Source organism: Sus scrofa, chromosome 15, assembly GCF_000003025.6.
Source record: "Sus scrofa isolate TJ Tabasco breed Duroc chromosome 15, Sscrofa11.1, whole genome shotgun sequence".
Taxonomy (NCBI): Eukaryota; Metazoa; Chordata; class Mammalia; order Artiodactyla; family Suidae; genus Sus; species Sus scrofa.
Genome location: NC_010457.5, coordinates 93,769,890 through 93,788,509, shown reverse-complemented (window position 1 = coordinate 93,788,509; position 18,620 = coordinate 93,769,890). Strand labels below are relative to the sequence as shown.

The 18,620-nt window shown below is 34.4% G+C and overlaps 1 protein-coding gene across 2 annotated transcripts in view; it reads left to right on the top strand.

Annotated features, from left to right (window-relative positions):
- Positions 1 to 18,620, top strand: part of COL5A2 (collagen type V alpha 2 chain) — a 369,276-nt gene that overhangs the window by 192,622 nt on the left and 158,034 nt on the right. The gene's annotated exons all lie outside the window — the stretch shown is intronic.

Here is an 18,620-nt window from a genome sequence, read left to right as displayed (position 1 = left end):
TCGCCACAGATTCAGTGACTTTATCTCTTTTCTACAATATTGAAATGATCTTTTAAGTAATCTTCTAACTCCAGTCCTTACCACTCCATTTCCTAATCCAGGTAAAAAGTTTCTGTCAGTCAGAGTCCAGTTAGAACACTAGAAGTTATACTAAGTATTTCAACATAGAGAATTGAAAAGGTATTGAATAATAGTTATTAGAGGATTAAAAAAAGAAGAAGAAGAAGTAACCAGAAAAAAACAGAGCTCCTAAGGCTGAGGGAAGAGAGGCACAAGGCTGGGGTTTTCAGAAACTGGATGATTAAAGGAAAGGCCCTAGAAGGGGACTTGGGCTTGGAGGAAGTGGAGTTACCTGGAAGGTGCTGGTTCCTCCTAGGGGGGCCTCACAAGGAGGGTTTGAAAGAGCCAAAAGAAATCTGAGTGCCATCCTAGAGTAACTGACAAACCATGAAGCAACCAGCAAGGAGAGAGTCCCTTGTCCTTTTATCAATCTTCTGGTTTCGCTTTGTAGTCTCCTATTGACAGAATCTATCAGTAGGATAGATGGCAAAAGAGGGTGATTTTTAGAATCTCAACACTAGCATCCCAGGACAGAATATGGAAGGATGGATTGGTGATGAGAGTCAGTAGTTTAATAACCAATATAGTATGCTATCTAAAATACAGACCATCTCTCCTCCTCAGTTTGAAACCATTCAGTGGCTCCTCATTGCCTATGGAATAAAGTTTAGATTCCTTCTGGTCAAAATCTACTTTTTCAACTCTTTTTCCCAGCCTCCCTTTCTCTCCTTATTACTATTCCCACATCATCTCCTAGCTTCCAGCCCCCTCTTCACCATGCCCTTTGCTGTGTTGTCCTTGATTCATTCTCCCAAAACATTTAATGCTTCCATTGTCTCAGTCTCTTGCCTCTTCTGACTCCTTTTATATTTTGACAAAATTGTGTCCATCTTTTAAGAGTTAATTCTTCCATTATACTCAGTTCCAGACAAAATTAATGGCCTTTTCTTCTGTACTTCCATAGATTGTCTGTTCATTCATTAAAACCAAGTGTGTATTGACTCCATATTACGTTATAGATACTGTAAAGCATTGTACATACAATGTTGAACCAAATGACCTTGGTCTTTGCTGCATGGAATTTTCTGAGGAAATTATTTTTGAACTCTGACTTGAGGGAACTATATGGTAACTGGCAAAGGAAAGCGGATGGAGGAGAACAGTAATGACTTTGGTCTCAGACAAGTTGAGTTTAATATTCCTTTGAGACACTCAAGAGGAGAATTGAGAGGATTATTTTATACATTAGTATGTAGGGCAAAAGTAAGGGTGGAAAAGTTCACTGACACTCTGTGGCATACATGTTCTAATCAAAGTCCTGGGAAGGGAGGAGAGGAAGGAAAAGAAGAAAACGACTAAGTTTTTTTTTTTTTTTTCAATAACTTCAACAATTAAAGGCTGAGTCAAGGGGAATGATTCCAGATGGAGAGAAGAGGTGATCAGAGAGTCAGGATTAAAAACAGAAACAGTGAAAAAACCATTTCAAAAAGATGGAATAGCAACAGTGTTCAGTGCTGCTGAGGTTTAGGAAAATGAGCATGCAGACTTTTACACTGGACTTGTTGATCTCAAAGTGATCATAGGCAGATCCTTTGCAGTGGAGTGATGGCCCACCACATAGAATAGAGTGAAGGAGGGAGTGAAAATGGAGACAGCAAATGTAAAAAAAAAAAAAAAATCTGTTAGAGATATTTGACCTGAGAGGATCCATGGCACTTAACTTCATTGTACTATAGTTATTTTCTAGCTTTTCTAACCAGCCACAGTGTTAACTTATATAACCTTAGCATTTAGTCCAGAAACTGGCAACTGCTGGATGCTTGTTAAGGAGTATGACTAAGGATTATTAAAAGGGATTAATTGAAACCGTAAAATAACAGAGTGTCTTAGTCTGTTTGGGCTGTATTATAAAGAACTGGGAAGCTTATAAGCAACAGAAATTTATTTCTCACAATTTCGGAAGCTGGAAATCTGAGATGAGTATGCCAGCATGGTCATGGTCTGGTGAAGGCCCCCTGGTAGGTCACAGACTTCTCACTGTATCCTTATAAGATAGGAGGGCTAGGGATCTCTCTGGAGCCTCTTAGAAGGAACTGATTTCATTCATGAGGGTTTCACTCTCAGAACTTAAGCACTTCCCTAAAATGCCACCTACAAATACCATCACCTTTGGGAGTTAGAAGTTCAGCATATGAATTTGAGGTGGAGGTAAACATTCAGATTACAGCACAGAGCAAGCTTTTTATGGCTTAGGTTTAATAGAATAGAAGCTGAAATGTTTGTGATTTTTTTCTCCCAAGTTATTTTTGACCTAATTTTGAGGATATGTTTCAATGATTCAAAAATAGCTTGCATATTAAAAGTTGAAAATATTAAAAGTTAGGAGTTCCTGTCGTGGCTCAGTGGTTAACGAATCCGACTAGGAACCATGAGGTTGCGTGTTCGATCCCTGGCCTTGCTCAGTGGGTTAAGCATCTGGCGTTGCCATGAGCTGTGGTGTAGGTTGCAGACGCAGCTCAGATCTGGCATTGCTGTGGCTGTGGCATAGGCCAGCGACTACAGCTCCGATTCGACCCCTAGCCTGGGAACCTCCATGTGCCGCGCTTACGGCCCTGAAAAGACCAAAAAAAAAAAATATATATATATATATATATATATATATATATATATATAAGTTAAACTTTAAAGTTAGAGAAATCAACTAGAAAATGAGGTCAATTTTTGAAAATAGCACAATGCAATAAACTTAACAACTCTAATCCATATTCCTCTTAAGTTTGAAAAGTCATAAGCATACCCTATTTTATTCCAATTTAATAGATACAAGAAGAAAACTAAGCTTTTTTAAAAAAATTACAGTGGTATTGCTATTTTCTTTCAGCAGATATTCTCCAATCTTGTAGGAGCAAACATCTTAATTTTTGTCTTTAATTTGCATAAAATCCAAGGATATGTTTACAAAATCACTGTTGGCGTTTTTAAAAGTATATGTTTGAATTGTGTGTAAAAAAAATTTGTGATATTACAAGACAAATCAAGACTCTTGGATTTAATATAACCTAGATGTTCTTATTGAATTGCTGCTGACAATACAGACGAAAACAACTTATCTGAGGACCTTGGTCCCAATTCTACACAAAATTGTCAATATGTGATACTGTTATTAAAACCTTTCAGTGTCACATTTCATAGCCTTGTAGTCCACTGTGGCTCTTCTTCTCTTCTCTGCCTCCCATATTTTATCAGTCTTAAACAACTTCTAGAAAATTGCTATCAGTGTGACTTGGACAAATACATTTTCAAATAAGTTTTAAATGACAAAGATTGGTGGTTTTTCCTCCCCTCTCAATGGTTACTCAGGCCTGGTTCTAACCCTTCGTATTTTTAACAGAAAACCACTCCATAGCTCAAAGGACTTTTATTCATCACAGGGTATATTTTGGAGAAGAAACTTCTTATTTCCTTTCAAATCACAACATACAGGCAGCTACTATTTCTGCTTCTGCATGCAGCTGGCCTGGAGGGTATGTACATCCAAGGTGAAACCACACATGCCCTCTGTCCAAGTTGGGTGAAGTGCCTTTCGGATTTTAAGAATGCTGTCACAGATAAGGACAACAGAATTTGGTTTGGGCTTCTGGGCTTGAACTCCTCTGTGGAACTGACTCCCCTGAAGCTCCTTTCAGCATCTGGTTTAAGGTTGGATATTCTTACTCTTGCCATATGCTTGTGTGGTTATAATCACCTCCTTGGCTTTGACAAATTTCTAACCAATTTCCCTTCTTATGGAGTCCACCGACGAGCCAAAACTGACTCAAATCAGTTTTTTCACTATTGATTTCCTATTCTTGGTGTCATGTCAGAGACCCATTACTTCTGCACACCTCCTGTTATCCCTCCCCACTCCCTACTCAGTTCCTCTACTCTAAGGCTGTGATATGACATACACGCCTAGTAATCACTGAAAAGTTTATGTAGGCTTAAGAGATGCTAAAAGCAGTTTGTTCAGATAAGGAGGGCAGTAGTTACTCTTTAAAACAATTCCTTTAAGGAAATCAGAATTTTGGTCGGGTAAAATGAAATTGGTGCTATAATTATTTAAAATCTCCATCAATTTTTCTAATAAATGTGATATTTCAATTCTAGTATATTACCCAAGCTTGTGATTTACCAAAAAAAAAAAAAGTTCATTAAAAAAAGTAAAGAGAGTACATTTGCTCTCTCATGAATTATAGATTCCTTTTAAACCCTAAAGCTCATACTTGCAGGAGTTGTAAGAATTTAAAATATGAATGCAGACAGCCAACACTTACTAAGCTCTCTTATGGCTAGATGTCTTACATGCAGTTATTTTTACTAGTCTTCATAATTATTTCCCATTTAGGGAGCATTATCTCCATATTACACACAAGGGAAGAGTGTATGAAACACATTATGGCATGAACATAGGCATTTAACCCAAGGTCAAATACAAATTGTGCTCTTTCTGAACATTAACATTCAGTTTAGTTTTTTTACTAATATCTAAATGTGGCTCATTGCCTCATTTAGAGATAGAGCCTCCCATTGTAATTAAAAACATGGCATTTGAAATTAGATTTTCTGGGTTCATATCCTTTTTTCTTCTACTCACCAGCACTAAAGCTCTGAGCACATCACTTAAAAATCTCCAAGACTCAATTTTGTTATCTCTAAATTAAGGACAATAATGGTGAAGATGATAATACTGCCTTTCTTCTAGGATTGTCTGTGCTAACTGAGAATTCGTGTAAAGCATTTGGTATGGTGACTGGTGTACAGTAAACATAATTTTTCTTTCCTTAACTTGGATATTTTGGCTTTAAAAAATAGCTTTCTCCTCTTGGCTAATAAAATAGGAAACAAAAAAAGGTGTGTATTTGCGGCAGGGGTCTACATATTCCTTGAGAGAATTATTTTTCTTGGCTCCTTTATCAATCCCTCAACCTGAAGGTGGGAGGTAGCGGTGACTGTCAGTAAAATCCTTGAGTGAAGCAAAGGTGAAGTGTCATGGTTGTTAGGACAAGGGTGTTAGGATTCTCTTGCCCCCTTCAAGATATTAAAAAAAAAATGACAGAGAATGGAAAATTCTTTAGAAATGTGTGTAGAGGCTTTAACTAATTTAGAGTTCTATGAGGTAAGACTTCAAGCTTAGTATTTTTGCCACTTTTCACCCTATCATTTTAAGCCCTTGGCAGGTATAATTAATCAAACACAACTTTCTTTCTTTTTCAATGCAGAGGTTTGTTCTGAACATCTTCCCAGTAAAATGCTGCAGGTGATCATTAAAAATCCATCAGCAGTCAGCCCACAGGATGAAACTTTATTTGTAGTCTCTGTGGAATGTTTATTTTTAAAAATTGGGACAAGTATTGGTGGCAAGGAATCTAATAGGAAAATGAATTAAAGTAGGACTATACCCTAGATTAAAGTTTAAAGGTAAAATGGATTTGATAATTTGAAAGTAAGTCTAAGTCAATCCAGTAACAAATACTGAAATCATATAGGTCTAAAACTTTAAATGAGTAGGGCAGTTAGACACACATGAACACATAATTTAGAAATAAGGTGAATTGTCATAGGTTAAGATTAGTGAGTTCACAATGAAGTCCTAAATATTTTCAGCAGTGGGAAAAGTAAGGCGAAAGAGGGCATTCAGTTATTATTCATTCCATGAACATCTTTGGACAAAGCCTTACTTGGTAAATACAAAGGTCCTTCTTATTCACTTTTTTTTTTTTTCTGAAATGTTAAAGAGACCTAGACTTCTCTATAAAATAGCACAATTTACTAAATTGGAGAATTAAAGCAAGTTATACGAAAATGCCACATTTTTTAGAGAGGGGTAATTATATACCAAGTTCACCAATTTTATTCTCAATTTTTCAATACTGCTTTTCAAAATTTCATTGTGAGGTATTTGAGTTTTATTGAAATTCCCATACATATGTAACTAATTATACATTCAATTAAGTTTCTTTTGGGCTACAGGATCACTAGCTCCTCTGGAGTTTGCCCGTGTTACATTTGAGGAAAATAGTAAAATATCTAAACTGGAACAAGAACTGTAACCATGTAAGTAAGAAGTGACTCTCGATGTTGAAGGTGGAAGTTCTATGTTGACTGGCATGGTGCCAGAAATGCTTAATACAGTTAACTTATTCTATAAAAATTAAAAAAAAAATACTCAGAATGGCACTCTGTTCTCTAAACTTGCTGATACATTGCAACTTTGGATATTGTTTTATGTCTGATTCAGCAGTTTTAGAAACTCTAAAATACTCAGCTTACAGCTGTGTTCCTATTTGCACAGACGCCACATCTGCCAAAGCAAATACTGGTCCGCTCCCTGTAATTCTACCATGCCACCAGAGTTTCTCCTGTATTTATGGGATGGGTGTGTTGATTGTAAGTTAGAGTTCTGGTGTTTGGTTCTTGACTACGTTGTACTTAAGTTCATTCTATGTTTTTTTTTTTTTTTTTTTTTTTTTGTTAGAACTTGAAAGCAATGCCTCTTTTAGATATGGGAGGGTGCAAAGAAATAAGGCAGGGCAATTATATTATGGACATGATATATCCTTATTATATTTCCTTAACTTGTACATATGTTTGAATGACTCATACCTTCTCTTGTTTCCAAAATATACTTTTAAAGACCACAATTCAGGTTTATACTTTATCTGTGCTAGTGGGAAGTTAACAAATTTGAATTTTATTCTTACCATTCCCATTCTACTAAAGGAAATATTATTTAACAGAGAAGAGACTTAATAACTATCAGTGATAATATTGTCCTAGAAATAATTGAGCTGTTAAAACTCTTTTGAAGAATAATTTCTTTTTGATGAACTGGGGGTTAGGGATTGGTATATGCATACTGAAGTATGGAATGATTGGCCAATGGGGACCTGCTGTATAGCACAGAGAACTCTACCCAATATTCTGTAATAATTTATGTGGGAAAAGAATCTGAAAGAGAATGAATGTGTGTACAGGTATAGCTGAATCACTTCGTTATGCAGAATAAATTATCACAGCATTGCAAATCAATTATACTTTAATGAAACAAAAATTAAAAAAGGAATAATTTCTTTTAAATATTGGTAAATTTAGGAGAAATAAGTAATGGAGTTCCCTTCTGGTGTAGTGGGTTAAAGATCTGACATTGTCACTGCAGCTTGGTTTGCTGCTATGGCATGGGCTTGATCCCTGGCCAAGGAACTTCCACATGCTACAGGCATGCCCCCCCCCCAAAAAAAAAGAGTAACAAGTAGTGAAATATGAATGATTGAAATTGATCCCAAGAATTTAAGTCTCTAATCCCATTTTTCGTTCTCCTCATCCTCATCTCTATTTTCTGGCTGAATCTTCCACCAAGATAACCTTTTTTTTTTTTTTGGTCATTTCAGGGCTGCACCTGCAGCGTATGGAGGTTCCCAGGCTAGCGGTCTAATCAGAGCTATAGCCACTGGCCTATACCACAGCCAGACCAATGCGGGATCCGAGCCTCATCTGTAACCTATACCACAGCTCACGGCAACGCTGGATCCTTAACTGACTGAGCAAGGCCTGGGATCGAACTTGCTACCTCATGGTTCCTAGTTGGATTCGTTTCCGCTGCGCCACAATGATAACCATTTTAATGATGATTCTCAAATGCATCGTGTTCACAGGGAATATATCATTTTCCTCAAAGTGCGTTATATTTTAAGCTATCTCCCCAGACTTACCTTTTATGCTTATATACTTCTCTTGTCATATCTTTCTTTTGCTTAGTAGCTCTCACTATCTACCATACAAATTTTAAACCTATAGAATTTAATTTCTATTCTTTTGACTATGAAACCTCTGCCTGGTCTGTAGAGTTCACTTTTTGCAACTTGAGTAAGTAAAGGTTATTCTATCCTGCACTTGTTCCCCTCACCTCTCCCATCATTCCAAATCCAAACTTTTTCTCAAGACCCAGTCTGACAATCTATGACTTTCAACTGCATAATTCAATTGATTTACATTTATTATGTCTTCATTTTAATCTTGCATCTCATTCTTTTGATTCATCCTATTTTTCCATTTTTTCCTTTTTTATTTTTTCAGGAAAGGGGTTAGTGGATTTTGGTTCTTATTTACATTCTATAGCCCCTTGCCAAACTAGATTGTATTTTATGCATTTAATTTCTATTTAAAAAATTATTTTCCCAGACATTTTACATATATATTAAAATTAACAACCTAAAATTCATATATTTAATATCTTACTAACCAAAAGAGGACCTTAAAATACTTTACTCCCAAAACCCTATGTGTGTATATTTATTTATATAATACATAAAATACAACACATATATAATATGTATATATTATCTAATACATAGAATATATGTATCATATATGGTATAACACATAGAATATATAATTTATCATATATTGTATTTTCATTGCATACAATATAACATGTATTATATATCAATTAATATGAGATGATAATTTGTAATTTTAGTTTTCTTTCTTTCTTTTTTTCTTTTTTTTTTTTTTTTTTTTTTTTTTTTGTCTTTTTGCCTTTTCTAGGGCTGCTCCTGTGGCATATGGAGGTTCCCAGGCTAGGGGTCCAATCGGAGCTGTAGCCGCCAGCTTACACCAGAGCCACAGCAACGGGGGATCCGAGCCGCATCTGTGACCTACACCACAGCTCACGGCAACGCCAGATCCTTAACTCACTGAGCAAGGCCAGGGATCGAGCCTACAACTTCATGGTTCCTAGTCAGATTCGTTAACCACTGCGCCATGACAGGAACTCCTAATTTCTTTCTTTCTTTCAGGGTCACACTTGTGGCATATGGAAGTTCCCAGGCTAGGGGTCAAATTGGAGCTGTAGCCACTGGCCTATACCATAGCTATAGCAATGCGGGATCTGAGCAGTATCTGCAACCTACACCACAGCTTGTGGCAACACTGGATCCTTAACCCACTGAGCAAGGCCAGGGATCGAACCTGCATCCTCAGGATACTAGTCAGGTTTGTTACCACTGAGCCACAATGGGAACTCCCTATAATTTTAGTTTTATATAAAATTTGTTGATCCACTAGAGTTTTTAGAAATTGTTTTATATGGTCAGTGATGGCTTAGATTTATCCACATATGTAACATTTTTTTTGCTTGCATTCCAGATTATTTTTCTGAGTTAACCTTTGTTTTCTTCCTAAAGTACAACCCTAAAGTGACTTACACTGGCTTCTGGGTTCCATTGTTGCTGCTGAGAAATTAGCTCTTAGCTTTGTTGTTTCTTTCACAGTAATTTGCCTTTATTTTTCTCATGCTGCTTTTGTAATATTATATCTTCCATGTGCTGCAGTTTCAATAGAGTACTTATATGTGAGTTTCCTTTTTATCCTGTTTAAGATTTTCATATTTCTTTGAGAATCAGAGTACTTTTCAATTTTGAAAACGTTATTAGCCATTATCTTTTAAGTATTACCTCTTTCCCATTCTCTTAACTTTCTCTTTTTGGGATTCTAATTAGATGTATGTTAAAACTTCTTATTCTAACCTCTATATCACATAACCCTCTCTAGTCCCTTTCATATTTCTTATTTTATTAATTTTTCTATGTTGTATTCTGGATATTTTTAAGTTATATTTTCCAATTTATTAATTCTTTCCTTAGCTGTGTCTAGTATGTCTGCTTTTGGATTAACTATTTTGTTTGATTTTATTTTATCTCCATCATGGACTTTTTATTAATATCTCCTTTTAATATTTTTTATTTGTTGCTGTATGGTTTATTTGCATTTTCTCCTTTGTATCATTTTAAATCAAGATCAACCTTTTATGTAGTGGTAAACTTTACAACAGTGCATTTCCAATTCTTTTTCATCTTTTATGCTCTTTTTATCTTACAGTTTAATTTTCCATATGCTATAATTGCTGCTACTGTTGCTTTAGACATTTCATTTATAGAGTAAAATAATGAAATAGTGTCTTTTACATTTACCTTAGTTTTAACCATTTCCAGAAATCTTCATTTTTTTGTATAGACCCAAGTTTCTGATTATAGTCCTTTTGCCTAGAGAATTTTCTTTAAGATTTCTTATAGTGCAGGGCTTCTTGTACTAAATGATGTCAGTTATGGTTTTTTTTTTTTTTAAGTCTATATTTTGTTTAAAAGATATTTTGAGGGGATAAATAATTTTTGTTTGGCATTGTTTTCTTTTACTACTTTAATAAAAGTGGTATTTAATTGTCTTCTGTCCTGCAATGTTTTTGATGAGAAATCTGATATAATTCTTTGTTCTTTATGTATTTTATCATTTAGACTCAGCTTCCTTAAAGATTTTCGTTTCTATCTTTGGTTTTTAGAATTATAAATATAAAGTGCTTACATGGCTTCCCCCCCCCGTTTTTTCTGGTATTGATCTTGCTTAGTGTTCACTGAGCTTCTTGAATTAGTGCCTTTTATATATTTTATTATTTAAGAGTAACAGCCATTATCACTGCAAATTTTTTTTCTGTATCTTTCTCTTTCTCTTCTTCAAGTTGTTTTGCAATCCCATTTTATCTTTTGTATGGCTTCTCTGTAACCTCAAATTGCTATTGGGTTAAAGAAAAATTATGATTTTGAAGATTCCCTGGCTTTCAACTTACTTAGGATCAGAGTGATGCACTTATTAACTTTCTTTTCCTTTTTTTTTTCTTAGCTGTGCCTGCAGCATGTGGAAGTTCCCAGGCCGGGGACTGAACTCACGCCACTGTAGTACCCGAGCTGCTGTAGTGACAATACCAGATCCTTAATCTGCTGTGACACAAGGGAACTCCACTTATTTGCTTTCTACTTCCCACTTAGAAGCTAGATGCTCTCTAATTTTATATTTTATTTGGAGATATAGCTGATGACTTTGAGCAATAAAACGTGAAAATTAGCACATTTCATCTTCTTTCTATTTCCCTCTTCTCTAATCCCTTACTTTGGATTAATTTGTTTCTTCATTTATTTATTTGTTTGTTACTTATATAATCAAACTTAACACCTTTTTTTTCCTTTAGCCAATCTTTTTTTCAGTTTTTAGCATGATCTTTACACTACACTTTGCACCTATATTTCATTGTGTATAAAGCCATCTCTTGATGGGCTGAATTTCATTATTACAGATTTTTATTTTTGAAAAGCATTAATTATTTTGCCACTTTCCATTTCTCTCAGTATTTTGTAGATGTCACTTCATTTTGTACTGGTACTGAACAGGACTGTGGAAAATTTCCAAGCCAACTTGATTTTCTCCTTTGTATTGGGCTTTTTCTTTCAACTATCTCAATATTCATATCATTTTTTTATTTATCACAGAAATTAATTAAGTCCCCTATGATATGACCTGGTGGTGATTGTCTGGTAACAACTTTTGTTATGATACATATCTTCTTTCTATATGTATATTATGATGTTATCATTATTAAATTTTTTTCTCTCATATCCTTATATATGTTTTCTGTTCAATTTGTTCTGTTTTTCTATTCAGGAGCACCAATTATGTATATATTTTATCTCATTTCTTTAGTCTTCCAATATCTATCATTGCTGTTGTATATTTTAATAACTATATTATCTTCCATTTCATTTTTGTATGAGTACCTTTAACCTGTTCGATATCTTTCTGTTTTTATTTATTCCATTGCTTTTACTTTCAACTATGGCTTTTATTTCTAAATAGTTTCATATTTATCTTCTGTTTCCTTTATGAGCTCTTATACATGTGTTTTTCATCTCCTTCTATAAACGTGAACTTTTTGAATCTTTTTAATGTATCATTATAATGTATTATTAGTATGATTTGTTAATAAACTATCATATACTAATTTTATTGAGTCTGAAGAACTCTGTTTAAATTTGCCTCTGTTTTTGCATGTATTTTCCCTCCTCTTCTGCCTTTTGCTTGCATTCTTTTTCTCCTTTTATTTTTTAGCTTCTATTCTGGCATTAATGGGCTTGAAATTTTCTTAAATATAAAGTGGATAAAGAAAAGTAATAGCAAAGAAACAAGCTGGAACAGTCTGTGACTTTGATTTGGATTTATTTTCTTTAGCACTCTTTCAAGGCACATCTTCATTTAGTTTTCAGCATCCATGAGATCGGCATGGCTGATAATGATGTTTACAGTAAAGCTCTTTTTGCTGCCTGCTTGTCCTTTCCCCACAGACTTTCTGAGCTTTGATCTGGTAAATGTTACAGAGCATTTGATTAAGTGCTATGCTGCCTCCTCATGTAAATGTTACATATAAATACAAACGTTGAAAAGGTAGAGGAGTTCCTGTTGTGGATCAGAGGGTTATAAACCCAACTAGTATCTATGAGGATGCAGGTTCGATGTCTGGCCTCTCTCAGTGGGTTAAAGATCTGGCGTTGCCATGAGCTGTGGTGTAGGTCGCAGAGATGGCTTGAATCTGATGTTACTGTGGCTGCGGCACAGGCCAGCAGCTGTAGCTCCAATTCGCCCCTAGCCTGGGAACTTCCATATGCCACAGGTTGGCCCTAAAAAAACAAGCAGAAGAAAAAAAAAAGGGGAAAGAAAGAAAAAGGTAGAAATCCTATGGTTAAATAACTACCATTTGGTGATATTGTATTGATTGTAGTTGAGAGAATGGACTCTGGAGTCAAAGGTACCAGACTTTGAAACCCATATCTTTGCCTGATTATACTTAATTGTTCTAAGGTTTGGTTTTCTTAACTTTGAACTTATTTTGTAGGTGGTATTTGTAATAAATGATATAATGCCCAGGCATCACTTAGAAGTACACCTGGCACCAAGTGTTCAATAAATTTAATTATTCTTATTCTTACTATTTTTTGTTTTATTATATACATCATTTTGCTTTTAACTACTAATTCTGTCTGACTTATAAATTTTGTGAAATCCTTACCTATAAATTACTAAAGCAAGTATCTTCCTTAATCTCACCTGGATAACCTTTGCTTAGTCATCTTTTTCTGTTTCTCACCAATACTTTCCTGTATTTTATACTTGGAAGCATTCTATTTTTGATAGATTGTATCTCTCAGGACCCTGGCAGAAACAAATGAAATCCTCCAAGGGGATAATGAAAGACGATGAATGGAAACGTTTACAAAGGTATGGTAGGGAAATTATGATGGACAAATGGTAAAGCACCAAGGTCTGTTTATCATCCTTAGGCTTGAAAAAAGGAAAGAAGAGAGCAGTTTTTGGAATCTGGGGAAATGCTGCTGTAGGAAAAATTACCCCATAGCATTATAGCCCTTCTCTAACCACAGCCTGATAGGAGGGAGCCGGGGGAATAAATACTCTGACCTCATTCTCTTCCTGCTTTCCAGTCCCCTGCTGTGTTTCCAAATGGCCAAACCTTAAAAAGTAGCTAGAGGACAAGGGTGTCTGTTTTTGCACACTGTAAATGCCAGCCTCTTGGGGCAAAGAGATGGACAAAGATGAAGAATGAATCTGATGGGGCAAAAGTAGAGAACCAAGTACATCTGTTGCTTTCTTTGGGAATTTATTATATTAGGATAAATATTCTAACTTTAAAATATTTAGTAGAAAATTCTGTAGAGCTGTATCTGTACATAATTTAGACTTTATATTGAATAGCTTTTTTCAATTGAATTTTTAAGAGTTCTGGCTAATTTTTTTTTTAATTAACCACTCTACAGTTTTGTGACTTGAAATAAACACAAACCCAATTTTGTGGGTTGTTTCAGATTTTAAAGAAATAAAAATTTGTTTAAATCCTACCTTAATAAATTACTCTATAGTTGCTTATGGCATTATCCCATGGTTCATGCCTCTTTCTAACATTAATCAAATACTTTTATACTTAGGTTTTTAATGACCACTTATTTGTGGATTATATAAATCTTTTTCTAAATAAGAATAGAATTAATAAAGTACCCTATATTGCTTTTTCATCATGGGCCTGCACAACAATTCATATTTATGGAAATCCAGCTCACAGAATGTTGCAAAGAGAATTGGTCTTGATTCTTTCTCTTGAACCATAAAAGAGATAGAATATCTCTGAAAATGTAATTTTAGAGAAGAAAAAATATTAACATGGCTGAATGAATTTGTAAAGTGGTTGATAAATAAATTATAATTTAGAGTAGAAGTACTCTGAAAATAAAAATCAGCAACTCTCTCTTGCTTTCCAACTCAGGATCTAAAAACGTTGACTATTGCTGAAAAGAAAAATGAATTTATCTCTCAAGTTAAGAGGTGGATGGCCTGATGTTAACCATAGTTCCTAATGATTATTTATTGTTATCACTTATGTGTATCCTTCAAACGGGCAACTTACATATGTTATACAGCAGTAGATAAGGTGTTGATTTTCAGATCTTTAATTTGTTTTCCATATAGTATTATGAAAGCAATTTCTGGATGATTAATTGACTTCTCAGAGATATTACTGGTAGTATCTGATAAGTGGCTCTGGTCAATATGTGCCTCTCATCTGTCAACAAAACAAGTAAAACTTTTCCTATTGCTCTCATTTTTCTAGCAAATTTTCTAGCCTGACTTTGCATTATCTCCAGATTTTTCCAAAAAACAATAGCTTCTACCATGTTTCCTCTTTTGCTATCCATGTTTCATTTGCTTAAAGATGAGTTTCATAGTGTTTTGTATTCAGAAGCTCTTTTGCTCATAATCAAATAATCACAGAATGATGGCAAAAGATATCACTTTACTCCTCCATCTGCATTGGTAAAGTTGAATGATTGCAGGCTAGATTCTATACTTGTAAGTGTATTCATTACATTTATATTTATATATCTTTATTATTTAAAAATAATAACATTTATATATTTATTCTCCCAATCTCCATGTGGAAAATTGAGAGTAAAGAGTAATATATGCTTCTTCCAGGTAGGAGTGATATACTCCTAGATCTAAATGTATATCTTATTAAAGGTTAAAGTAACAGAATAAAAAACAATAGGGCCTATGAGAAATTTATGCCACATAAGAGAATAACAGTAATCTGAAGCCTCTGGCCATACTAGTCATCTCTGTTTCTTAAATACATTAAGCAGATCCTGTCTTAATACATTTGTATGAGCTTTTGCTGGAGTTTTCTTCTGGAAATTCTCATGGCTAGCTACTTTTGGACATTTGGATCTCAGTTTAAACATCGTTAGTGAACTAAAGAAGCCTAAATAAACATGCTTTTAAAACCAATTCAACAGCTTTGACATATCCTTTCTAATGACAGCAAAACATATGCATGTCTCCAGGTGCCTTTACCTACTATCCAGAAATTTAGAGAGCTCTCTCCACCTTCCTTTATTAATAATATTGTAATTTGGGGAACAGCTTAAGTATCCGACAACAGAGGAATGGCCAAATAAATTATAGATTAGATGTATGGTAGAATATTATACAGTCATTGAAAGGGCTGTTCATAGCATTTTTAGTAACATCCATTAAATGCTTATCTCATAGTGTTAATTGGGGGGAAAGTAGTAGAGATTACATGTAAAATATATTCGCAAATGAAAAAAAAATGAAGAGAAATAAATATTGTGTTGACAATGATTATAAATCATTTTCTTTATAGTTTCTGCATTTTCCCTATTCTAGGGATGAGGGGGGAGCATATGCTAATCTTATAAACATGAAAATTACATACTATATTAAAAATATAGAAGAGAAATGGGCATGCTTAGATCACGGTGTAGAGCAGTGTTTCTCAAACTTCTGGTTCTGGTTTTGTCTCCTTTTCATTTTTATAATTATCAAGGACCACAAATAGCATTTAGTAGATTATACCTATTGGCATTTACTATTTTAAAAGTTAAACCTCAGACATTTTTTAAGAGTTAGTAATTCATTTAAAAGAAACAGTATACCTGTTTTGTGTTAAAATCAGTGATGTATTTTTGTGAAAATAACTGTATTTACCAAAATAAAAACTTATTGAGAGGAGTAGCATTAGTTTAATTTTTTGCAAATCTTTTTAATGTCTGACCTAACAGAATATAGCAGGGTTCTATATTTGTATCTGACTTTAATCTGTTGCTATATTTTGTTATGGTTAAAGTATATGAAAAAACTTGGCCTCAGGCAGATATGTAACTGGAATAGGGAGAACTTCAGAGATATACCCTCATCTCCACCCTCATAATAATAAAGAACTTTAGGAGCACCCAAGAATACTTAGATCTTCCTCTTAGGTAGAGGAAGAACTGGAAATATGTAGTATCTGATTAAATAGAGAAAATACAAAATGGCATGTTATGTCTCAAGTCTATTTGATACTGCAAAGAATTTTCACAACAATGAATTTTCTCAACCACACAGTGGGATATAAATTTTGTTTTATAGATAACTAACATTTAGTTCATTGGGGTTAAATGAAATGTGAAAATTATACAACTAGTAACTAAATCACTCAGAATTCAAACCCAGATCTGACTTCTAGTTCTAATAATAGCCATGTTTGTAGCTCTCATACTTGTAAATGGTAAAGTAATAATATTTTAATTCTGTGCATTACTTTTAAGCAAATAGCAGGTCTATTTTTTTTTTCAGGTATATAGCAGACTGTCCCCTTCATTATTCTTTCCCAGCTTGTCTCTCCAAACTCTTACTCTCCTCTTAGCTCATTCTGTTAGATTAATGCTCCATTTGGAAGTTCTTTATAGTTTAAGCGGTCTAAAGGGAACCCTGCCAAACCAAGGAATATTGCATTGCTCACTTGTCTTGTCCTTTTGCCCATTGAAAATATGCTTTTAATGGCTAAAAATAACTTCAGGATCTATTGTCCATTCTTAAGCAAAGAAATGAATAGGCTTTTTCTTAAATGGCATATTTGTATTTAATCAACCTTTAAGTATAGTAATGAGAATGAGAGCTTCTATTTTATTAACATTTAGAATTTATAAACGTCATTCATGAATAGTTCCTATAACAATACTTGGAAATATGAAGGGACTTTTACTATCCCATTTTACAAACAATGAATTAGGCTCTGAAGACATAGGGGGTTCTCCTCAGGTCGGGAGATTAATCAGAGACTGTTCCAGGATCAGAGCTCATGGTTCCCAAGGCTCAGTACTGCCAGAGATAATATTCTGTAGAACAGTTCTTTCAGAGATACCACACTTGAAGTTCTTAATGATATAAGATGAGTTTTTGCAGTTTTCATTTTTTTTAAACTAATATTACTTTGACTATACTAGTAGTCATTCCCTCTCTTCAGGATTTGGAATTTGGAACTGTATTTATCTTTCCAAATATTTTAAAGGGCTAGTAACACTCATGGACTTAGATAAGATAGGGACCTACAGATGTGTGTTTTCTACTTCTCTTTACTGTGTTGACTCAGGCTGCTGAAAAACCACTTTGGAGGGAGCTTAGAAGATGAGATGAGGTTGCTATGTAGAAAACAGAATTCAAGTCTATGTATGGTTACTGATTCATGCACATTTTTTCTTGAGCTATGTCTTCTTTTGGAAGCTAAGATATGGGTGTGGTTCTACAAGAAACAAAACCATGCAGAGTTTTAGAAATGCTTTTACTTTTTGCTACCGGACTAAAGAGATACTAGCAGCATCTTTCTGTGCCTCTCTAATGACAGAGTTCTGAAGAATCCAGTACAGTAGTTTATTAGTTTAGAAAAATCATTTTAAAATCACTGTATCCTGAGATATAATAATTACTATAGATATTGTCTTGAAATACTGACTAGACCATTAAAAGGTAAAAGTATCATTAAGGTTAGGATTTATTGCAATTGATTTTTAAATATTCCCTGACCCCATCTCCTTGACTGTAAATACCTTTTGCTTTTAAGGTATTGTGATTTGGAATTCTCTTGTGGAAGCAGGTTAAGGCTCTGGCTTGTCAATGCAGAGGTTTGGGTTGCTGCCATAGCACAGGTTCCATTCATGTCCTGGGAATTTTCTTATACTGCAGGCCTGGTCAGTAAATAAATAAGTAAACTAACAAACAAACAAATAAATAAATAAAATACTGGCTTTAATAAATTTTTAAGTATAATTAAGTATAAGTTTTACTTAAATACTTAATGCTTTTTAAAACATTGTGTTTTTATTCCCCCACTTTGTAGTGTTTGGTGGTCTGTGATGTAACTCTGCTAGATTACTATCAGTTTCGCTGTCACTTGACTGTTTTCCCCTGTGTCTTCCCTAACCTCCCTTCAGCCCATCTTTGTTGGAGTGTTATTCATTCTTTGATACTTTGCTTAAATTCTACTACATCCCTAAGCTTTTTCCAAAGTCCTTTTACTCTACCCTGTTCGGCCATTGTTCTGTATATTTTATGATAGAATTTATGCCAGTATTTTGTAGATTATAGATATCAGTGCATGTGTCTATTACCACCAAACCAGGTAAGTCCTTGAAAGGTCAAGGCTAGGTCCTATATGTATTTGCATCCTCAAAACAGTCTCACAACAAACATGCACTGTATTGAATTGTGTGTAACTTCTGAAACCGGAACCTCCTCTTCCTTAAGTTAGGTAGGACATAGTAGGATGTGGGTATGAAATGAGGGTGTTGAGC